This window comes from Stegostoma tigrinum, chromosome 3 (assembly GCF_030684315.1).
Source record: "Stegostoma tigrinum isolate sSteTig4 chromosome 3, sSteTig4.hap1, whole genome shotgun sequence".
NCBI lineage: Eukaryota > Metazoa > Chordata > Chondrichthyes > Orectolobiformes > Stegostomatidae > Stegostoma > Stegostoma tigrinum.
In genome coordinates this window covers 94,856,740-94,882,178 of record NC_081356.1, presented here as the reverse complement: position 1 = coordinate 94,882,178, position 25,439 = coordinate 94,856,740, and the positions used below count along the sequence as shown (strand labels likewise).

General features: G+C 37.5%; 2 long non-coding RNA genes across 19 annotated transcripts in view; one reads left to right on the top strand and one right to left on the bottom strand.

Moving 5' to 3' along the window:
- LOC125451135 (uncharacterized) overlaps positions 1–25,439 on the bottom strand; it is a 353,914-nt gene that overhangs the window by 316,616 nt on the left and 11,859 nt on the right. For all 17 annotated transcript variants that reach the window (XR_007247221.2, XR_007247222.2, XR_009445587.1 and 14 more), the window contains one exon: positions 23,567–23,620. This is a non-coding gene — a long non-coding RNA (uncharacterized LOC125451135). The remainder of the gene's footprint in view (positions 1–23,566; positions 23,621–25,439) is intronic.
- Positions 18,681–23,717, top strand: LOC125451137 (uncharacterized). 2 transcript variants are annotated; one of them, XR_007247236.2, is made up of 3 exons: positions 18,681–19,301; positions 19,971–20,114; positions 22,882–23,717. It is a non-coding gene; the product is annotated as an uncharacterized LOC125451137 (long non-coding RNA). The 2 variants fall into 2 exon arrangements; XR_009445590.1 differs by lacking the exon at positions 18,681–19,301 and adding an exon at positions 19,428–19,676.

Below are 25,439 nucleotides of genomic sequence, written 5' to 3'. Positions count from 1 at the left end.
TTTGTGAGGAGCAGGGGAGAAGAGTCATTGAGTTAGGCAATGAGCAGTGTTGAGTGGAGCATGTGATGGGAGGACCCTGAGATAGAATGCCAGCAGTGCAAAGAGCAGTGGGTAATAGAGAGACACAGACAGGTAATCAGTTGCACATTAATGAATGGGCAAGAAAACGACCACAAGCTATTTAGTCGGCGATAGAGCTCATTAAAGTTAATTATTGATTAATTATGCTTTCTGATTTCTCTTGTCCAGTTTAAATGAAACAGTCTACAGTGTACTTACAGCATCGCTGTTCAACCCAATTGTGCAGTGAGGAGTTGTGGAGGCGTCATGACAAGGATCACATATATAGGAAGTACCTCCAACTGCAAAGTTTTAACCTCTGGTCTTTGGAATTTGAGGTCTTAGATTCAATAGTTATGAGAAAGATTGGTATTTCTGTATCCAAAACATCCCTCAAAAATAATATGTTGCTTCACAGCTACTAGAGTCAAGTAACTGTAGATCAATTTTTTTGAGGATGAAGAGCCAGAAATCATCATTCACATTGGCACCAATGACACAGGCAGAAAGAGAGATGAAGTTCAGAAAGCAGAATGTAAGGAGCCAGGCGAGAATCTAAGAGTTATAGAGTCATAGTGTCATACAGCAGGGAAACTGACCCTGTGGTCCAACTCATTCATTCCAACCGAATATCTAGTTCCATTTACCAGCATTTGACACGTATCCCTTTAAACCCTTCCTATTCTTGCACCCATCCAAATATCTTTTAGATGTTGTAATTATATCCAACTTCATCACTTCCTCTGGCAGCTCATTCCATGCAAGTACCACTGCATGAAATTTTCTCCCCTTTCACCTTAAACCTATGCCTTCTAGATTTTCGCTCCTCTCTCCTTGGAAAAAGACCTAAGCTAGTCACACCATCCATGCCCCGCTTGATTTTATAAACCTCTCTAAGGTCACCCTACAGCTCCGATGCTCCAGGGAAAACAGCCCCAACCTATTCAGCCTCTCCCTATAGATAAAACCCTCTAACCCTGGCAAAATTTTTGTAAATCTTTTGTTTAGAATCCTTTCAAGTTTCAATATCTTTCCTATAGAAGGGAGACCAGAATTGAATACAGCATTCCAAAAGTGGCCTTACTGATGTCCTTTACAGCCTCAACATGACATTCTAACCTCTATATTCAATGCACTGACCAATTATGACAAGCATACCAACAACCTTCTTCACTATCTTGTCTACTTGGGACCGCAGTGTACCTGCAAATCTTAAATGCAGGGCCTCCAAGCAGAAATCACACAATTATTCCCAGCACAACATGTTAATAAGTACAGAAATGGGAAGATTGAAAGAATTAACACTTGGCTAGAAAAAATGATGTCGAACTTTAGCTTCCTGGACATTGGGACTGTTTCTGGGATAAGTGACACGTGTACAGGAGGACATGTCACACATTTGTAGGACTGAGGCAAGTATGTTTGTGGAGAGACTTGTTAGTGTTGTTGGGGGACGGTTTAAAATAGCTCGTGAGAGGGAAGCCAACCTAAGAGGGAATTCAGATAAACTAAAAATCATGTTTTTTTTATGGGAAGTAAAAAAGTTGCAAGCAGAAATATGTCCTGATATCACTAGAGTCAAATACAGAATAATCAGCACTCCATCTGAATGCTTGCAGGTTTCAAAACAAGTTAGGTGAATTGTTGGTGCTAGTAGAAGTTAAACAGTCTTATTTAATTGCCATTATGAAGACATGCTGCAGGGTGACAAAAACTGGCTACTGAATATTAAACAATATTCAACAATTATGTCTAAGAGGGATAGGCAAAAAAGAAAGGCAGTTAGGGTGGTGATGATAATAAGGGATGAGATCAGTTCACTAGAAAAGGAGGATCTCCTATTGCAAGAACAGGATGTAGAATCTGTCTGAGCAGAACTGAAAAATGGCAAGGATCAGCAAATGTTAGTAGATACAGTTTATGAGACAACAAAAAGTAGTAGGAATCCATAATCCAGGGAGAAGATCAGCTTTTTTAAAAAAAAGTCTGCAATACTTGAAAATAGAGGCATTAATTATACTAGATCTCCATTTTGAAGTACATAAGATGTATAACATTCATCTGCTTTACTGTTTTCTTTCTTCTGGGGAATCATGAAATTAGAGGTTTATTTGACAAAGGGAAGGCAATAATCATGGATGACTTCAATCTATGTATACCTACTGGTAAATCCAATGAGTTCCAATGCTATGGAGAAATAAGTACTGGAATCTGCTTAAGATATTTTTCTGGAGCAATATGCTGAGGAAAAAACTAGGGTGGATTTTACTTATGTTCTAGTATCATGCAATGAGAAAGGGGTTAGTAATAGTCTTGTTGTAAAAGAACCTTAACAGAATCATCATTATTGCATGATAGCATTTCTCAATAAGTTTGAAAATATGTAGTTCAATTTGAAACTACAGTCATAAATTGTAATAATTTCAATTATGAAGTTATTAGGAGGTAATTCTCTGTGGTGGATTTGAAAAATACATTACTAGGCTTGACAGAAGATAGGTAATGGTTATTATTTAAATAAGTAATGATTAGCTTTTACAAATAAAAACAAAGATTCTTATAAGGCAAGTGAAGAGGGAGCTATCATCCAATAAGACAAAGTAATAACAGTGTTATATTAAAGAAAGAGACTCATAAAGTTGCCAGAAAATTTTGTAAGCCTCAAGATTGAGAAAATTTTTGAATTCAGCAGAAGTGGACCAGAAAGGATTTCACCTGGCAAAGGAGCAGTGCTTTGAAAGCTTGTGATTTCAAATAAACCTGTTTGACTACAACATGGTATCAGATAATGGGAACTGCAGATGCTGGAGAATCCAAGATAACAAAGCATGGAGCTGGATGAACACAGCAGGCCAAGCAGCATCCCAGGAGCACAAAAGCTGACGTTTCGGGCTTAGACACTTCATCAGAGGGTCTAGGTCCGAAACGTCAGCTTTTGTGCTCCTGGGATGCTGCTTGGCCTGCTGTGTTCATCCGACTTCACACTTTGTTATCTTGGACTACAACATGGTGTTGTTTGACTTCTGTCCTTGACCAGAAAATTGACGCGGAAAGAATACAAATGTAAAATATCAAGAAACATAGAAGAGATTACAAAAGATTTAATAGGTATGTAGAAAGGAAATAATTAGTAAAGAAAAATATGAAACCATTACAGGCAGAGACAGGAAAATTTGTAACAGGAAATACTAAAATGACAGAAAAGTTAAGTAAGTATTTTGTATCTGTTTTTACAGTGGAAGACAAGAGTAGTCTCCCTGAACAAAGTAAGATTCAGTAGTTTAGTGAGGATTTGAACTTACATAAGTTGGTTTTAGTTAAAAAAATTCTTGCTGAAATTAATTCAACTGAAACTTAATAAATCCCTTGACCCAATGGCTTTGCCTAGAGTATCGAAAGAGTCAGCCACAGAGTTGGTTCTCATCGGTCAAAATTTTATCAGTTCTGCAATTATATCTGTAGAATGGAAGTTGTAAATGTAATCCAAACATTTAAGAGAGAGAGGATAAAAGAAGGAACTGCAGTCTATAAGCCTGATGCCCCTAGTAGGGGAAATATTAACATCCAGTATGAACAGTGTGATTATGGATATTTAGAAAATAATTATTTGAATGGAGCAACGTGAATTTTGAAGTGAAAATCGTGCTTGACAAATCTGATAGAGTTCTTTTACTAATAGAGTCAAAAATTAGAAAACAGTAAATGAGGTGATAAAATGTGAGGCTGGATGAACACAGCAGGCCAAGCAGCATCTCAGGAGTACAAAAGCTGACGTTTCGGCCCTAGACCCTTCATCAGAGAGGGGGATGGGGTGAGGGTTCTGGAATAAATAGGGAGAGAGGGGGAGGCGGACCGAAGATGGAGAGAAAAGAAGATAGGTGGAGAGGAGAGTATAGGTGGGGAGGTAGGGAGGGGATAGGTCAGTCCAGGGAAGACGGACAGGTCAAGGAGGTGGGATGAGGTTAGTAGGTAGGAGATGGAGGTGCGGCTTGGGGTGGGAGGAAGGGATGGGTGAGAGGAAGAACAGGCTAGGGAGGCAGAGACACGTTGGACTGGTTTTGGGATGCATTTGTATTTTCAGAAGGTTTTTAATCAAAGTTTCACACAGGAGGTTACCAAACAATATTAAAGTGCATAGGATAGAAAGTAATTTACTATTTTGGATTGAGAATTGATTAATAGACAAGAAAGAAGAATAAATGAAAGCAAAATACTGTGGATGCGGACAAACTTAAACAGAAAATGCTCAAGAAACTCGGCAGCTTTGATAGCATCTGTGGAGAGAGAAACAGAGTTTGTGATTCAAATCCAGTTTCTTCTTCAGAAGATTCCTCTTCAGAACTGATTCAGGGGCTTAAAGGCCTACCCTGCTGCTGCACTTCTATGTTCCTAATTGCCCAGCATTGAAATCTTATTTATACTGAATGAATCTATGTAGAAGGAAGTCTGAATCCCGAGAAAGACGAAGGAAATAATTCATGTTATCTCAGACTTGGTGCATCCAACTTCAAACCTTTTTCTAAGCCTCCCATTGAATTCCTGCCTAAGATATTGTGAAAGTGAACTGAACTGTTTGTGCATTGTCAAACATTTATTCCTTTTACTCTCAACTCAATCTGACCTTCATAGGCTATTATTCGAACAGCAGCTCAAAATTTGAGATATTTGTAAATGGATATGATTGTTACTTCTTTGAAATTTCCTATCCTTTCTTGCTCCACACTCACACACAAATTTGCACACACAGACAACTTTTCTGTATAAAAGAACATAAGCATTAATCTGTGCTTCATACGAATAAAGCTGTTTTTTTTCTAATTCATTTATGGTTTCAGTGCCATTGGCTAGACCAGCATTTACCCCCTCTTTTTAATTCCCCTGGAGTAAGTGGTTGTGAGCTATCCCCTGAGATTATGACAACATTGGCCAAATGGGTAGCCCAGAAAGTCTCACTGTGTGAGCTGATGTGGTACATGAGAGGTGGTGAGGGTGCCCTTTTGCTGTTCTTCTGTGGCGATCTTCCCCAGTGTCATATTTTCCTTTCTACCCTCCCCAAACCTAGCAACCTCTCAAACCCAGCAACCCCCAATCCATTATAGGGGGCTGCCAGTCTAGCCCACCAATGCTGACAAAGTCTGAAAAACATAACCTCCTCCTGTTCAAGGATTGTGTATACTGCCAGCTTTGACCACGACTCAAACCTGGCACTACCTCTCAAATATGGTACTTCTGGGGCTAAAGAGCTGCAGACAATTAGATTGAGCAACGGTTTCACTTAAGCTGGGGGAGAAGTTTTATCCTTTGCAATTAATCATCCTCCTCCAATGCTTTTTCACAATCCAGTTTGGTCAGGCTGTAATTGCTTGTTTTTATCTTTATCAGTTGTAGCCGAACAATTATCTACAACAACTTTGTTTCCTTTTCTTGCATGTAGTGTCAACCAAGGATCTTTCCTTGGTCCCTTCTTTTTCTCATCTACATGCTGACTTTTGGTGATATCATCTGAAAGCAAATATTCGGTTTCCACTAATATATGTTGATGATATCCAATTCTACTTCACCCTCTCTCTTCACCCTCTGTACTCTCCTACCGGTGAGACTGAAGAACAAATGAGCATAAAGTCATTTCAATCAATTATTGCAAAACCAAAACTCATATCTTCAGTCACCACCACAAATTCTATTCCCTAACCACTGACCCCATCCTGTTCCTTGGTAACTGTCTGAGGCTTCATTGGAGTGATCACAATCTTGATATCTCATTTGCTGAGCATTTGCCAACGTCCCCTCAGCTGCTTATTTATTTTTACTTTTCAAGAGCTTTCCGAATTATCTTTTGAAATCCTCAATTCAATCTTCCTTCACCACACTCACAACCTGATCCTAACATCTGCAGTATAAAGAGGTTCTCTCAGAAACGTCTATTGATTCTTTGACCACTTTTCTTTTCAGTTATGCGTGGAATGTGGGATTGACTGGCTAGACCAGTGCTTAATACTCATCCTAAACTGTCCTTGAGAAAGTAGTGCTAATCCATCTTTTTGAACCATTATAGTCCTTGCAGTGTAGGGATACCCACAGTGCTTTTTGAAAGGGACTGCCAAAAATTTCACCTAGGAAAGCAAAGGTATGCTGATATGATGATTAATGTTGTAGGTTTGTATATAGATTTATGTCTTCTAGTTCTTAACACTTCTGCTAATGGGAACAGTTTATCCCTAGTTGCTCTGTCTAGATACCTCATAATTATTAACACTTTGATCAAATCTACTCCAATCTTTTCTCAGGAAAACAACCCCAGTTTCTCTAACTCTCTCATCATAATTTAAGTCACTCATTCCTAGAACCATGTTCATATATCTTTCCTGCATTCTCCCTAAAACCTTCACATCCTTCCTGATGCTCAATATTGGATGCAATATGCCAATTGATGCCAAACCAATGCTTTACAATGACTCTTGACAAAGAGCTCACTTGCTTTTGCATACAATGTCAATTTTTATAAAGTCCAGTATTCTGTCGAACTATAAAACTATCTTGTCAACCTTACCTTCAATAGCTTGTGCAAGCATTACCAATTTATACAACATGGGAAAAATACAACTGAACACTAATATTTCTTAAGGCCTAACATTGGTGCCAAAGAGGTCTGATTGTTTATTTTTGGTTATCTGTCCATTATTTGCTGTGGCAGCAAGTTTAAAAGTGAGCATACGTCCTAACTTGGACTGCAAGTGCATTACAATATAGTCAAACTGATTCATATTAATTATCCTGTTTTTAAGAATCTGTTATAAGCTGTGATACACATTCAAAATGTTAATTCCTTAAACTGAAGTTTCATCATATACATACTTACATATATATTATATATATAGTTTCTCACAGATGTTCATATATACCTGAATCTAAAATGCTTGTATGTTTGGCTTTCTAACTGAATTTACAATGATGCCTAATTTATATAAACATGGATATAAATTTGGATTTTGATAAATATAGCTAACCTTTTATATTTGCATGTGTAGTCTCGGTAATTATCCAATTACCTTGAGAAAGTATATTATATTTAACCAATGCAAAAAATGCACCAGGTGAACATAGAATGGCAGCAAAATAAATAGCACGTCAGTTCCATCAAATGATTTCGAATAATATATAACATATGAACAAATTTATGTTCTGTGGATTTTCAAATATTTATGATTAGTAATGTTATATAATTTCATAAGCTCTTCTTGTGTAACATAAAATACAACAAGTTACTATGAATTGTAGGATAGGTTTATGTTTCCACCTAATGCAATAATATTTTAGTTCAACTTAAATAATGTCTTGACATAACAGGCTTCTTCCAAAGGATTTATATGCCCATAACTAGGAAAAGATTTGAAAATATGGAAGGGATACAATTTTGTGCACACAAGAGATCTGCTTTATTTTTATTTTTTTTAAAACCTGTTCTATTCTTCTAAGGAAATAACAGAACAAAACGTGCATGAAAATTGTCACTGACATTATGCGTTGTAAATTTGCCATTTGCAAGACATGCTTCTTAAAGGTGTTAATTAAATAATTGATATTCAAGACAACGCTTGCTTATTTTTTATTGGCACACGCAAGTTCAAGAATGTGAATAAGCGGACATTTTAAGTCGAACGTTATGCTCACTATAGCCATTGTCATAAAATGGTGGCACCACAAAAAGCCCAGTACTCGGCAATAGATTAAAACACTCCTTCCTAACACTATTAACATACAGAAATATGCATATAGCATTCTAATCAAACATTAATTTGAGCTAAGAAGAATGTTATGAATTCCCTCCAATTCTTGAACCATACATGTTTTAACCATCAGCTATATCATTTGCATAAAATAAAAATCATTTGCATTATTCCTACCATGTGTTAAATATACCATTCCAAATATTACTATTATGTATTATATTTTGTATTTCATAATATCTTTATTCAGGAATGCTTCGTGTATAGAGAAAGAAAATCATGCCTTTTATCTTTATTTATGTTTATGTATGTGTGGCATGGAGATGTACAATATTTGCATGATTCTCTGGATAATAGCTTTCCATATTTGCATGCCTCATTTTACAGAAGAACTAACATTATTCAAAAATACTTGTAAGATAAGCAATTTTAAACAACAATAAATTATTTTGCTTTTCCCATTTTGTTTCAGGTCAATTATTTTTGTAACAAGCATTATTTGATATTGTTTAACAGTTCTCTGACTACTGTTACATGTTTCAATCCAAATAAAGCTCTTGGGCCCAGTATGACTTTGAGTGTTTGAAAAGATAACCTAAACACAATAATTTTGTGACATCTTTATGGTTTGAAATCTCTCTATTAACTCTAATTAGCTCTTTGAACAACATTACCCTTTTATTTCAAGTATGGCCAGTTAGATATGAGTAAAATTAAAGAAAAGATAAGGCAAATAGAAAAAAGAGACCTATACACTTCAGGACAGAAAAGCTATACAGCAGAAATATTAATTTCAGAGGTAATGCCCAATTTACATAAAAATTGAAGGGTGTAAATGTAAAAATATCTTAATATATTTGCTCTGATGCCAATTTAAGAAGTTGTATATAATCTTTCATACAGATATTTTAAATTATTCTTGATAAATAATTTAGGACTGTGTGATACATTATTCAAGTACTTTAGTCTTAAGGGACTAAGCAGTATTTAAATATAATTACACTAATTTATTTATCAGTTAAAATTTGCATTATTGGTCTTTCAAACCTATGTCTAAATTAATGGTCAATGGGTTGTCAACAATTATCAACAAGGTCAGTTTAAACAAATGTACATTCTCATTCATCATTAACTTGTTTGCATATTTTAAAAAGTGCATGATCAGCATAAGACTTTTTTCTTTTAGGAATGTGTATTCTTGTGAAAATTTTTACAGAAATTTCAGCAACATTCCTAAGCAAATATGTAAATGTGCTTTTTGAATCACATAAAACTGCAAGCAAGATATGACAAATATTATGCTCCCAACTCAATGATACATTCCTGTGCAAAAAAAAATGTCTAGGCTGTAACTTCAGTGCAGAAGTTGAAGAAGTTGAAGATTGAAGAAGCAAAGCACAGTCAGAGCTGCTATGTTCTGGATGAAACTTTGGACTAAGATCTCATCCACTCTTTCAAATGGACAGAGAATATCATATGGATATCTTTGAACATGAGTTATCCTGGTATCTTAGACAATATTCACCCCTCACACAGCATACTAAGAAAGAGATTAACTGTCCTTGGATTTCTAAGAACCTTACTGTATGTGGCTTCACTGGTACTTTTCAATTGTGAATGCCATTCAAAAGTACTTTATAAACTGAAGTAACATTTTTTATATCCTGAAGTCATAAAATTTACTACATAATTACATCACCTTTATGGATTCTCTTATTGTTACATTAAGTCATAGAGTCAGAGAGTCATACTATACAAAAATAGACCTTCAATGCAACAAGTCCATGCTAAACATAATCCCAAATTAAACTAGTCCCACCTGGCTTTTTCTGGCTCTAATACCTTCAAACCTTTCCTATTCATGTACATAGCCAAATGTCTTTTAAACATTGTAATTATATCCACATTGACCACTTGCTCAGGAAGTTCATTCCACACACAATCTACCCTCAGTGTAAAAAAATTGTCCCCATGTCTTTTTTTAAATCTCTCTCCTCTCATCTTAAAAATGTGCCCCTTGAAATTTAGGGAAAAGACAATTACCATTAACTATATTGATATCCCTCATTATTTTACAAACTTCTATCAGATCACCTCTCAAACTCCTGCGCTCTATTGAAAAAATTTCAAGCCTATCCAGCCTTGTTGAGCACTGAAAAACTTTCATATCTAGCAATACCCTGGTAAATCTCTTCTGAACTCCTTCCATCTTAACAATATCCTTCCTGTAATTTGGCAACCTGAACTAGACACAGTATCCAGAAAAGGCCTCATAAATGTACTGTACAGCCTCAACATGACATGCCAACTCCTATACTTAAAGGACTGAGCAATAAAGGCAAGCATGCCAAATGCCTCTTTAACCACCCTGTGTATATGTGACACAAACTTCAAAGAATTATGTACTTTCACCCCAGGTATTTTCTTATGTCATTTTTTCCCAATTAATTGATTTTATTGTTTCTAACTTAATGCGTTCTTTAAATTTATTTCACTTTCTATTTAGTCAGCTGATTTTTGTTGGGCTTTTCTTTTCATAAGTTGTCTAAGAATTATCTGCCATTTTAATTTACTGATATTAGGTGCCCATGGAATATTTTCTGCAGCTTCAAGACTTGGTCCCAATCTTTAGAATTGTCAAGTACTTTTAATCCATAATTTATTCACTTCAGTCTACAATTATATATTCAAATGGCTCATTGAACTATGAAGTATAACAAGGTCAATTTTATATAAATATATTGAAATGTAATTGTTTTTCTTTATAAATTTTCCAATAAATTTCAGAGGCTTCATTTGTGTTGTGTATTTCCTAAAAATCAATTTACTTGGCACTGCTGGTTTTATTGATATTTACTCTATGTGGCACTAAACTTTAGTCATTCATCATAAAAAAGTTGACTGTAGGCGTCTTTCATGCTAAGTATAAAGTGACTTCTAACATGGCCTTCGCTACAAACCCGTGAAATTTAAAATATCAAATTTGAGGAGCTAGTATAGTACACGCCTCTGCGTTTAATTTGTATAATTTTGTTGTTACATAGAATTCACAAACAGGTCATAAAACTTCATAGATGTGATGTTACGTCATAATAATGTTTGGATAGCTTTGAATGCTACTAACTTTGAAAAGTATGGCTCCTGACAGATTAATCCATTCATGTTTTATTTGTTTGCAAACAGGTAAATTGGATCATTATAAAATATTAAATAAGAAATAACCTGTTGGAACAGCTCTCAAGAATTGTTAAATAAGAAATAACCTGTTGGAACAGCTCTCAAGAATTGTTATAAAGTCTGACATTCCTGATCGTACTATTATTTTGCAAATACCTCCTAATGAATTTACAAATCCTATTCTTTTGGATATATACTTTTTTTTCAATTATCGTGATGATTTTGACTGTTGTTCGAATGTGCATAACTGACAGGATGTGTCATGTGTTCTCTGATGTCATTTACAAATCTGTTTTCACACACATTCCTACTAAAGAAACATTTCTTTCAAATGTTAACTTAGGATAGCATTACAAATTAGTTAATCCCATTTCAACAATAATTTATTTTAGGCAGACATTTGTTGGACTCAAATAATTGCAGTCAATCTATACTTCGACAAAACAAAGCCTTGGAATTCATTGATTACAACTAGTCTAAATCTGCTAAGGTTACTTCAGCAGCTGAACATTTAGTAATTTATATCAACAAAGTTCTCAAGTCCCCTTGTGAGTGCATGTTCTTTTTTAGAACTGAAAATAGTGAACACTTCCAAAACGCCAACTGTATGTTTTCTTCACATTTGCTGGTTGTCTTGCTGTGTGCTTTCGGTATGTTCTTGTTTTTAAGTTTCCAGCATCTGGAGTATTTTGTTTTCTTTGATATTTTGGGTTATGTTTAGTGACAAATTACATAAATGTTTTGCACATATCTATATTGTCAGATGTCAGAGTAATCATAACTGCACTTTGTACTACATTTAACGTTGTCTAATACTACCAATTGAACCCAATTTGTAAAGTAACGAAACAATTAGCACGTATTAACATCTAACTTATTTAACAATGTATTACATGATCTTCTTACAATAAAAAAGTGCGGGTGTTGCACGCAATCAAACCTATGTTTAAAATAGCTCGCAGAATGTTGTTTTTGTTTACAACTGTCATCACGGAAACACATTTCTGATTCTTCACGTCCTATTTCGTTTTGTAAAATCTTTGGTTGAGAGACATAGGTTAGGTCCAAGCTCAGACCGTCTAAATTAATTGTTGCGCCGTATTAAAGTCTGTTGTAAGAAAGTGCGAACAAGGCGTTACACTTTTATCGCAATAAAACTTTTTTTTAACATTTTAGTTGACTTCCATACAATTGACAATTCTACAGTTGCCATCCTTAAATGCAACTTAACACATTTAACATTCAACATCTGTTGATCTGTTGGAAATAATCGAGAGATATTTTTCAAACAAATCCCAAATCTGCTAAATAAAAGTGATACTCCAGTAAAATATGTATCAATGATCAGTATGCAATATTCGAAACATATTGTAGGACTGTGCTAAGTTGTATATGTTTTAGAAATAACTATGGTATTATAATATTTTGATGTTCGACTTATTACATTACTCGTCTAATGTCACGTGCTGTATCATACTAACACGTAGAGATTAACCTTTACTTTAAAATGGCATAGTGCTCAGGAATGCGCAGATGCACTGCTTGAGTGTTTTAACTTTCAACTATTTTTCTAAACGTCATTTGATCTATTCATTTAAAAAGAAAAAAATATGTAGCATGGTGGTACCATTTCAGTTATGGAAATATCGCAGCCAACATTGAATATTTGGATGATTTAATTCATACTTCATTTCTAATATTTTGGATCCTTATATTGGAATAACTTATGAAATACTTCTATCTATTTAATGATTCTCTCATTTGAATTTGGAGTTTATATGGATGTATTTATATTTACATGCATACATATTTGTACACATGCACATCAAGAAAGACTAACTCAGCATATAAATAAACCCAACCATTGTGTCTCCACAGTGCGGGGCGTGTTTATTTTACCAGTAGTATTACAGTTTGACTTGTGTCATCTTCCAGGATACAATATGTGCTGTTTTGGATGTACCTGAATATTCAGCCTCACACTTCTCCTTTCTAAACACAGGGAGCAAGATTGTTTGCTGTGACGTAATTACACTAGCTACAAATCATGGGAATTACACAAAACTGATTTATTATAAAGAATTGCCCAATGTTTAAATGTTTAAGGTGTTACTACTGGTCAACTACAGCAAATCACACATTTCATTCGCAATAGGATTTTCCAAGAAGTTCAAATGCTTGACAAAGATATTTGAATATTATGTGTGCTTGTGAAACTGCAAAGCTCCGCTAAAGCATATATTTTTCCCCCCAAAAAACAGAAAGTGAAGCTGGGAGCTACAGATTTCACAAGGGTCAGCGACTTCCATTCACACTCTACGCACACTTCCCCACCACAAAAATATTCACACGATGTACACACATAGTGAATGAACGTGTTTCAGAGATAGTAGGAACTGCAGGTGCTGGAGAATCTGAGATAACAAGGTGTGGAGCTGGATGAAGACAGCAGGCCAAGCAGCATCAGAGGAGCAGGAAGGCTGATGTTTCGGGAATGTAACGTAATAACGTCAACCTTCCTGTTCCTCTGATACTGCTTGGCTTGCTGTGTTCATCCAGCTCCACACCTTGTTATATCTAGTGAATGAACGTGCTTCTTTTTATCAGTTTTTGTTTTGACTACTTAGACAAATCTATCAAATTCTGGCGCTTCCCAAACACATTCTACAATTGACCTAAAAGACAACTGTTGATTTAAGTTCTTTAACGTTTGGAAGGGGGTTGGAAACGTGTCAGCCAAACACATTACTAAGGGTGTTCCATACCAATACTAGATGTTTATATATCAAAGTACTGAGAGACAGCCAGCTACATAAAATTCAAAGAAACAAGCGAGGCTCCTTTTAAGAAATGATTTCGTGACTTGATTTTAAGTATCAATGTCAATTATAGTAACTTGAAAAAAACGAATTGCAAACAACAGAGTGCAATCGGATACTTTGCAATGGGCGCCTCCCGATCCTTGAAGTACTTGCACCGCACCGGCGCTCGCGCTACTTCGTGGGCACAAACTATCGCGCGCGCGTCCTTGCTTGACTCACGGGGCGTCGCCAAGGGATCAGCCAATGAGCAGCGGCGACGGCCCGCCGGCTGTTCCCGCGCCAGTGGCATGAGAGCGGCGGCGCGGGGCTGAATGCAGGACTAATTAACCGGAGCAATGCAGCTGTGCACACATCAGGCCCAGGCAACAGCAATTAAAGAGAGAGCAGCAGCAGCAGCAAGCTGTCATCCTTCACTCACAACCACTGAGCCGACGGCACGTTATTAACAGTTAAACAAGTTCAAATTCACGACCAGAGAATCCATGACGAGAGCTTCACACATTTGCGGGGGTGGGTGGGATATTCCAACTCCAATTAAAACATAATCTAAAGAACCCTTGAAAAATGTTCAATATACTCCTCCTTCGTCTCATATTTATTGATTTGTCTACATATTTGTTGAAATGCAATGATTGCACAACGATACGATTTGCTTCTAGGTAGAAACGAAAATAATGACACTAAAGACTGCCTACTTTTTGCGAATAATAAACATTTATGCCATTTCAGATATTCATAAAACAGAGAAGCATCTACCTCCTGAAGCCAGATTAGAGCACTTCTTGCCTGCCAGCACGTGAAACTGCATCATTCCTTGAAAATAAATGGTTCACTTTCAACTAAAAGCTACAGGAATCCCTATAAGACATATTTCTCATTAAATGTATCTCCCCATTTTTCATTATCACCCTTAAACGACACAATGCTTTCTAATCCAGCAAAACATGTAAGGCTCAATTCTTATGGTCAGAAAGCAACTTTCCAAAATAATGATCTAGCGGGACTCCATACTTAGCCAATGTCATATTATGCTCGTTTAACGTACACTTACAGAACATAAGGTCCATGGATATTGTTGCACCTACTTGAAACCATTGTCATCCTGTCCACTACCAAGACCAATTTAATTATAAACTTATTCAGAGTTTCAGCACACCAGACATAATAGAAGCGAAACCATAGAAGCGACGTCTAAAATGTCTCCAAAGGTTAAAAGCAACTCCTCTGTAAGACTGGCATCTGACTTTAGAATGGCTCATGATTCACGTCACTACGTTTTAACGGGCAGCAAATATTTGCCAGCACATGAACTTTATCATAGGGGTCTTCTCACGCAACGGTGATGTCTCTACTTTTGGGCCAGAAGGTCCGGTTCTAATTTTCACCTGGCATGGGAAAAAAGACAAAACGTCTTAAAATAGGCCGTTTTTTTAAAAAAGTTCTACCATTATATTCTCCTTGCGCAAATCTACTGCAGCATGGTACCAATCAGGTTCTTCAAATTAAACAAGATATTTTGGACCCTTCAGAAGATAATTTACGTTTTTTTTCTGCCTAGTGCCTGTTGGTCCTTATCTGTGCAAAACGGAGGGATAGGGTGGGGTGGGGGGGGGTCCGTCTCCATCAGAAAGTTCATGCAATTAAAAAAAGTGTGAATATACGATTTTTTAAAAATTGTGGTTGCCAAAAAATACAATAATTGGATTTTAACACAAAATATGCAAATCCATCCTCACCACCGTATCTAACTCTGTCTTTCAAGGCAAAGTATCGGAATTATAAATTCAATAACCAAGTCTCTAAAGAGCAGAAACACTACTACTACATTCGAATTTTATGTATCATTAAATAGACGTCAAAACAACGGCCCCCACCCCAAATCTCATTTACTGGGAAGTGTAACATTCTTGATTTCTTCTGGTAGGAGTTTGTGGAAATATCAAAACTAAATTTAGGGCAGATATTTGTAGACTGCATTTTTTTTTCGTGTGCTGACATTTAGTGACCCAGTAGGGAAACAATGCCACCATTCAGAGCACTAGACGTAGATTTCAATCGACTTAAGCAGGCACAATGAGATGTGGTCATTCAATGGTTACCCATATTGTGTTCTCAAATTTTCTCTCAGCCGAAGTATAATGACTCGGTATTGTATGGGTACTTAGACAAGGGCTCCGAACAAGAGACACTAGTTTTGTCTGACGGTGTGAGAAAGTCGTGAAGGGATCCTTTCTTCCAGATGGTGTTAAATTCAGCTGCCTTTTTAACATTGGCCTTGCACAGCAATCTGCTGCTCCCTTGCCACAAAAGAAGATCTCTGGTTCCCACTAGTTAACATGCACACTCACGCAGCCTTCAAACTTTGTCCGGCTTGTTTTCACTGAGTATTGATATACGCTTTTGTAGATTGCGTTCTAAAATACAAATGTAACACCACATCGTATTTGGTCAACTTTGTCCTGATGGTTCACTCATTGCAAACCTTATATTACCTTGAGTATATTCCAGAAATTATAACCACAAGCCACTTAGTAATAACAACAGAAACAATTTTATGGATAAATTAGCCTAAAGGTGCCTTGTATATTTCATTTTGTGCGTTTCAATAGTTGAAGGCCATTGTTTCTCATTCCCGTATGCCAAGTTACAAAAAAGCTGTTCATTAAAATATTTTTCATAAAGCCATCACGTAAAAGCAAAGCATTCAGGGTGAACAGTTCACTAACAGTGAACATTCTTTACTGCGGAGAAACTTGCAGAAACCATTATTATGCCTTAAAATCGGAATTCAATCGTTTTCAATTTAGCCGTAAATTCTTTGAAATACACTAACCATTTGGAAGAACATTTAAAGTGCAATTTCGCATACCACCTTATTGTTTACACTGAATCTTCCTTATTCTCAAAAGGAAAGAAATGTGTACTTTGTAATGCTAATTTTTTAAACAAACAAAGACTTTAGGTTAACAGCAGTTAGTGATTACAGCACCATTGAAGCATACAGTAAACACCGCACTCATTTACACTTTTACAATGCAAACGTTGTTTGTCCCAAACAATGAATTTAAGCAAACAGGCAAGTGTCATGGATGGCTATTACAGTAATAAAAGTTAAGCAGGCGTGTGCCAGACAGCTCGCCACTAAACAACATCTAACGGGAATTGAGTAAATAAAAGACAGTAGCAAGGTTCATAGCTTGCCAGTCCCCAAACCCGGTTGGCCTGTGGGATATAATAGGCCGCTATTAAGTGAAACTATTGTCCACTCTGTAAGATCACACTCCTTAAATTCCAGGGGCCAGAAGATGCGGTGATCCCAAGAGGGAGGCACAGGCTGACGTGCTGAGGGATGTGGGTGGGAAATGCCATCACATTTGTTTTGGAGAGAGAGAGAGGTGCACTTGACAGTTTCTCGCTCCTCTACAACATCTCTCCCCCAGCACCAGCCCACCCCTCCCATCCCAGCTGCCTGTCAGCGGTTGGGCTCGGGCACGACATTGCTACTCGTTCCCCCGCCCCCGCCCCCGAGCGTGGGAAGCGGAGCGGCCGGCCGTTCACATCTCCTGAACTCCGTTTAACGGAAGCAATTAGGCGCAAGGTGCAGTCTCTGCTCTCTCTCCAACTCCCAGCCCCCGCCCTTTCACGTCTGCACACGTCCTAATTATTTCAGTCTGGGATGCCAACACTGTTTCCTGGATATATCCGATAATCCCGAAAAAAGAAACAAAAAGCGGCCACGTGGGTAGTCATCAGGACGACGTCCTTTCGTCTCCTTCATTAAATGTCAGTTTAATTTCCAAGGATAGACGCGGAGTAAGACGCTTTTTTTTACAGTTTGACAAGTGGGACGTGATGTCGTTCCCGTCGTGTCTTTCTGCTTTATTGCCTATCTCAAGGAAACCGTACTGGAAGAGCAAACCTTCTTTGCTTTCTTAATTTTAAAATAAAAGCGATCAGATCTGCACCTAGCGATTGAAACTCGGCTCGCCTCTATGCCGTCGCCTATAGGCAGACTGGTTTATTTACGTAAACACTTCTGGCGAGCCCATTAAAACGTATTTGGCTTTCTTTCTTGGGAAGACATGTGACTACAAACGCCCTCATGGAAAGCAAATTATAAAGTTCTGCCACATGTTCCAAAGTAAACTGCTCGCCTGGTGATATTTTCACAACTGATCGACTAAAATCTCCCCCGAGACCCTTTTATTCCGATACAAAACTTTAAATCCAATTCGCTTTCCTAATTCTAAAACAAAACCCTCCGATATTCACGCTGCGAGATAGCGAAATAAATACTGGACAGGCAATTCTTGATCGAAAATAATTTCCATTTTCTCTGGGACAGTTTAATATTTCATCTACGAAGTGGAGACACCAATTTCAGTCACATTCCTTTTAATAACTATTGCAAGTCTAATTATTGCAAAACGTTCAGACCACGCGTGCCACAGGGCACATATTTAACCCTTACGTTCGAGTTAACTTGCATTCACTAAGACTTTTGTCACAATCAGCACTAATACCTTTATTAAGTATGTGTTATATTGAAACTCTGCAGACATCCCATCGTTTAACTTTCTGAGTGTTTAGCATCCGACGGTGTTTTGGGGTCGGGAGGTGGGGCGGGGGGGATAGCGGTACGATTCCATGATTCGTCCTTCTCTCAGAAGCGCCACGAAGATCCTAGAAGCAGTTTTTACTTTCGGTTATCTAGCTTTATGACGGTCAAATACACTCATACAGCTAGATAACCAAAGATAACAACTAACTTCCTCAATCCTTGCGTTTGCCGGTGCCTTCCATTCTGTTTACACTCGCAGTATTTGAATTCTGCAGTAGATCTCGCCATGTTCACATCCTCATCCTTTTTTTCCCACAAATTACTTCTCGATCCAGAAGTACTTATCTGCACACTGGCACTGAGAGGGTGCATCGTCCCTCGAAGTTTTTGCTCAACTTCCACAGAACTTAATATTCAACATTAGCACTCCAGGTATTAACATCAAGGGGGGGAGTGGGTAGCAACAACCTTCAGCGGATTAGTCTCGATATGATCTGAACAGAGTTAAGAGTGAGGTTAATCCATCCGTCCACAGGCCTCTATTTGCATTGTAAATCGCTTCATTCTCACAAAGGCTGCATGAAGACGTTGAGCCCACAGCACTTATCCAAAGCGGCCACAGCGCGTCAACATTTTCCCTTGGCTAATTCCGTGGTGGAAACGGGCACAGCAAGCCGGGAGAGCGGGCAATGCGGTCGCACGCCAGCCCCCCCCCCCCCCCAAAGCTGCTGCCGATCCCGATCTGTTCTAATGGCAGCGGCGGGCGGCTGCTGAGAGATTTGGAAAGCGGTTTCCCCCGTCATAGCTGGCGGAGCTGGGAAAGCCAGATGCCGCCACACCGTTCGCCGCTGCTACTAGGGGTCTGAAGACGGATCAGGGCCATCATTGGGTTTGCGGTGCCGAAATCTGGACCAACCCGGCGAGGTCAAAGGTCCCGGACCGCGGGAGACCAAGGTAATGATGATGTCATGAGAAATTTCAAGTACACGTTTATTGATATGCATGGCCGATCAGCCGTCAGCTCCCGCCGCAAACAAAGGACTCCATCCCCCCCCCCCCGCCCGCCACCCCCTTCAACACCTTTATTTTGTCGCCAGACCTAAAATAGCTGCGGCCCTTTTGCTCTCCTTCCTGCAAATAATGTGTGGCCCATCCTAGCTCTGGAGGAGTCTTTCCCTCTTGGATAGATTAGAGCTTCTCTGCACGGGGTGACGTGCCTTTTCCTTCAATTTCTGTTCCCTCGCTCGGTTGCTACGAGGCATTTGGCCATTGCTTAACAAAAACAGGGCCTTGCTGTTCGGGGAACTGGAGATCAGAGCTCGCTACGCAGTGAGTCCATGTATGAATACGCAAAGAATTTGCTCGGGCGGTTTGTTTGTTATTTTTTAATCGCTTCCCATCGTAGTCAAATACTGTCTGGCACCGGGATTCTTCGATTAAAACGCATTGGATAATCGCCAGGGTGCAATGAGACCAGAGATGGAAAGTTCACCGAACGGCTGAATGCTGAGTGTCAGGCGACTCGCGGAACGCGCGGCCGCGTTCTCCTGTTCCATTAGTATTTGTAGTAAAATATGACATAAGATCTTTACTGCAAGTCTTCTGTGTCATTTTATTTCTCAGATCAGAGGAATGCCTTATGAACCGTATTATTCCTACGACTGTAAGTGCCAAAAAATGCCACTTGGAATATTCGAGGAATTATTTTCCAAAGGGAGACAATCCGTCATTCAGAAACCTGCAGCTAGAGTTACAGGACATGCACTGGTCTCACATTTATTTCTCTCTCTCTCTAAATATATACTTATATAATATATATAATTCATTTGCGTTATAATATATATATATAATTCATTTGCGTCATAATCGACTCACAGGAGAAAATGGGGCTAAAAGAAGGACATGCAGGATTTCCGCTCCTATTTATGCCTGATGTTGGCCTGGTTACTTTGTTCAGCTAGAAAGTATTAACATGATATGCACATGAGTATGTCTGGATACGAAGAGATAAAATGTGATAGGTTAGTTGAAGTAGCTGATCGGGTGCAATGTTCCCTTCCACTATACACTACAACAGCCCTTAGATTTGCAGATTAATTAGCTGTGTTCAGCATATGGGTTTATTCAGAGACAGAGGAGGTTGTAATTTCCCACGTAGAATCAAACGGCGCCAGTTTATTTTACGTTCATACATCGGTTATAATGTTTCTTTGTAATATGACAGCATTAAATCTTAATTAAACGATACAAGCAACAAGACAAGCTTCTCGTAGACTAAGCTATCTGCTTTGACCAGGCTTTTAAATTAATATTTGTGTTATGATTGTTCATTGTCCTCTCTGATTTACACTTACACAAGTGCAAACATTATATTTTAACTATTGCTCAATCAGTACAAACTCTACATTTCAAATGGCAATTATCTCCTTTAAAACAATGCTATTGTGGATTTATTACTATTGAAATAGCCAATTTAGGATTGGCATAGTAACACAATGTGCTTTGTTGGTCTTAATTTTGCAATAACAAGACTAAGCCAACGTTTAATTGTATTTTAGTTTCTTTTCGGGATATCCACTACAGTTTTGACACCAGGAAAAAATGCAACAAATTGAGAAATGAATAAACACAAAAATAAAAAAAAACAGTCGGTTAATGAAACTAAAGTATAAGCGTTAGAAATTGTACAACAGACTGTAGTCCAATTTCCAGTCCTAAACCCCCATAAAATATCACTGCATCCAAAGAATGAGACAATTACTCGTTTTATCAAAACGTACGAAAGGCTTTAAATGACTCAAGCTGTGACGTTAACGTTAGTGCGCAGCAGATAGGTCCATTTTGAATTAAGTGCTGGCTCAGTAACCAGACAACACAACGGAAAGAATTTTTCTATCATAAGGGTCATTTTCATGAAATGACAACATTGTCGCTGTAAAATGCAACACTGAACATTGAAAGCAACTAATAGATTGGAGATTGAGACATGTGAAGACCCCAAAATACTGTAGTATTTAAAGAGATTTAAAATATGATGAACCGAATTGTATACAAATATCTCAATCCATTTGACATGTTCTTGGATTTGCTTAACTATGCTCTTAAGCGAATGACAATGTGTCCAATTATTGAAATATATAAGGCATGGCAGACTGACGTGCAAACAGACAGACAGAAACCCTTCTGTTTTTATTTTCCACTTGGCAGTCGCAGAGGGCCTATTACATGCGCGTAACAGATTACAATTTACCGTTTTCTTACAATCATGGAAGATGAAAACTGAATAGCAAAACTGAAAATTTTGTGTATCTTGGATGACACAGAAGATAGTGCTATAAACTAGAGGCAATACTAACATGCATTGTGCGGCATCCTCCCAAAATAAATAATTCACGAAGAGCACTTGTCATACGATTTTAAATGTATAGGTGTACATTACTATTCAAAATAATAGAATACTGTAAGTGCTACTAAAAACCACTGACATGATGTTTTCAATAAAATCAACTGTGGATTGATGTCGATACACAGTTCTGCAGAGGACTGCATTTGGTGTAAATATCAACCTCCATATCTACCCCAAAGACTGCAGCACATTGTAAACTAAGACTGAATAATTTCGCGATTCCATTAGCTTAAATAGGTATCAATGTTCTAATGCAAATGTATTTTTGTCGGAATTTGAATTAGTCCAACTATGTGCTGTTCGTTTTTTTGTGTGTGTGCGCGAAGAAATCATTTCGGCAAATGTAATCCTAACCGATGTGCAGCACCATTTTAGGGGGGGAAAGTCCTTCAGCACCAACGTCACTGAAATATACTAGTTGGCAAAAATGATTGCAGCAATAATGACTACCTGTCACATGGTTTGGCTTTTACTTGCAGCAGTGTGTTTTAATAGGCATAATAATTAAAGGCAATGGCAGTGGCAATAGTGAACGTTACGATTATACATTCGTGTCCTATTACTGATATTCCCAATTTCAAATCTGCCAATCTTCTTTTAGTTGCCTTATTGCTATATATACGCCTTTAGCACAAAATAAGAGTTTTAAGATTATTTTATTAATTGGTTATTTTAGCCACTTTTCGATTGAATTTATAATTTAATTAAGAATTTCGAAATTCATGGTGAAGTCTTAAAACACAGAAATGTTGATCAACTTTGCCTTGAGGTCACTTTTTGTATGTGTATTGAGACAATACTTATGCAATCGCCCCATAAAACTGGTTCACAGCGGTTGATGTAGAGGGACTATTTTAACCAGAAATCTGATAACTCACATCCCACCTCAAAACACCAAATGATCACAGGTATTATAAACCGAATACATCATAACTGGGTTACGGTGTGGATATCCATTGTTTTAAAGATGAATTTAACTATATACATGCAGCAAAACATTGGTTAAAACACGTTTTAAAGATGTCGCCACAGCACAGAGGCTGGTTGAGTCAAATTTTAAATGAAAATATCATTCGTGGTTTGCAGTTTGGGACGTGGTTACATGTCACTGTTGTAATCTTTTTATAGGTTTCCAGATGGATTCAGCGACACTGTATGGCATGGATCTGAAGCTTCCTCGTGATCTTAAAATAATGTAACGACTACATATGTTAATATTCAGTTTTCATAATTGGCGGCGAAAGTACGCGTGCACATGAGCTTTATGATACACTGCAGGGGATACATAAACTTGTATTCGACATTTTGCCGCCCTAATTTTGGATTAGATAAATGGATGTAATTAAAGGGAACAGTACTGAGTCATTCTAGGAATCACCTATCTCATTGGAGCTGTGTGTCATGCTTTTGAATAAGTCGCAGACCACTAAAACGAGATCCTACTAGTCAAAACAGCCATCTTGTATGATAAAGGGCCATTTAATTATAGCTATCTGTAATGCTTTTGCAAAACATTTGACTTGCATTCTGTGCTGATCTGTATTTTTCTATACGCAGAATTTGCATTTTTATCTTATTTTTACAGCTGATTAGTGTCAAATGCATTTTGAGACGAGCAGCCGTATTCTTCACTATAACTATTTGTGCATTGTAAAGTCAATTGTTTTAGGAAACACAATCTGTCAATACCACCCTACATAACACAAAAACAAGACCAGTGCGTCATTAACTAAATGAATTTTTATACGGTGAATATGGTACACAATTCACATGCATTTGTACACATGAAGTACTGAATATGTTTGGTTTTTACCGTTTTCGTCGGTACTATGTTTCAGAACATGAATGTATCCGGTTTACTTTCAACCTGTAAAATATTCACGAATTAAAAAGATTAGTTGATGCTATTAGAATGTCGGCAATTTTGACAAATGATTCAATACGTAATAAAGTGCTTAAAATTACTACGTCGACGTTTAGTCTTTTGGTAACGTTATTTGTGACATGGGAAATGTTTGAAATATAAATAGTTCCATTCAGTTCCACCTTGGCCACTTACCCTGTTGTGTAATAAATTCATGAATATTCATTTGTGCATTACATATCGCGAATTTGCAATCAACAAGGCGGTTTTAAGAGGTTTGCTGTAATTGCACAGCAGTGATTTCATATAAAAAAGACATTAAATACTTGCTAAGGTGTAAGAGAACCACGTATGAAATGGTTTAAATGCTACATTGTCGACATTAACATTTGGAAGTAGTTTCTACATCCATCTTCAAATAAGATTAAGGTATGAGGTTTGAATTGAAGAGAAGACGAGTCAACAGCAAGAAATGAATGCAATCCACCGTTTTATGAAATCTGTGAGGTGTTCTTATTATAAGATTTCCACCTTTTACGTCTACTAAAACCAGGACTTCATTTCAAATAATTCAAATCTTCACATTTGCCCCTATATTTACATATATTTTAAATGATTGGCTGGTAGGCTTGTTTTAAAAGCGATAAAAACACAATTAAAATGCACTATGGGCGATATATGTGATCTTCTGCAGACAAAAGAAACCCAATACAGGCTCAGTTCGCCGCACATATTAAAATACAAATGCATGCCCTAGTTCTGGATTTCCGTTGAAAGACAGGATTGTTTGCTGTAAAACGCTCCCTGCTCTCTGCCCTATTGTCAGAGCCTGGAGCCTCTCTCAGTGCCACTGACCGTGGCCATGAGCCTCAATTCAACTCGGTCAGCGGAGATTGTGTAGCTCTCTCCGAAACAGAACGTGGCAATTCTGATGAAATAAGCAACTTAATAGCTATGTCAATAATATAAACACACCCACTGACAACAACATTGGATTATTTTGAGCCTACTACCTGAAAACGTTACCCTGATAAAATACTACTTGAACATAAATAGTGAGATTCACTCCTGAAAATACATTGCTATATCGGGTAAAGCTGCATTTTGAGTGGAGATCTGCAAATAGAACCCTGTCTCTGTACTTGCCTGTCAGTAATCTAGACTGGCAACAACTCCAGAAACTTCATACAATACATTAGCAGAGTTCCAGCCACAGCGTATGACGAAATACTTTGGAACCATAATTAAAACAACCAGAGTCAGCTAAATGCAGTGACCCTATCCAAACCGATAAATAGCAGCCAGATTCACAGAAAAAAGTGAGACGCAACAAGATCGAATGGAAACGTAGATTCAGAACGACGTTATGGAATCGAGTGAATGGAGGGCACATATCTGACCAAAATACCCATCTGATGAAGTTTTCTATGGTCAAATGTCAAAATGCTGTACAACTGTAGAATGCAATGTAATTTTTTTTTCAGATGCATTTCGAAATGATCAACTGAATCGTGCTTTTTCACCTTGCAATCGGGTACGTATAAACAGTCAAAATCAAGTTCAACATCATGCAAATAATTACTAAAACAATTTCAATGAGCATCCATTCAACACACCACTTCTTCACGTGCAAATTGAAATGGGCATACTCTATATTTTACAGAAAAAGTATGATAATTCTACATTATTGATTTGGATCTTCTAGTTGGCAAACCAAACTCACCTTTTGCCTCGGACCGACAAAAATGCCAACGTTAATACAGTGCATTCACAATTTATTACACTGAAATAAGTCGCAGGATAATCAGCTAAATCATTCACA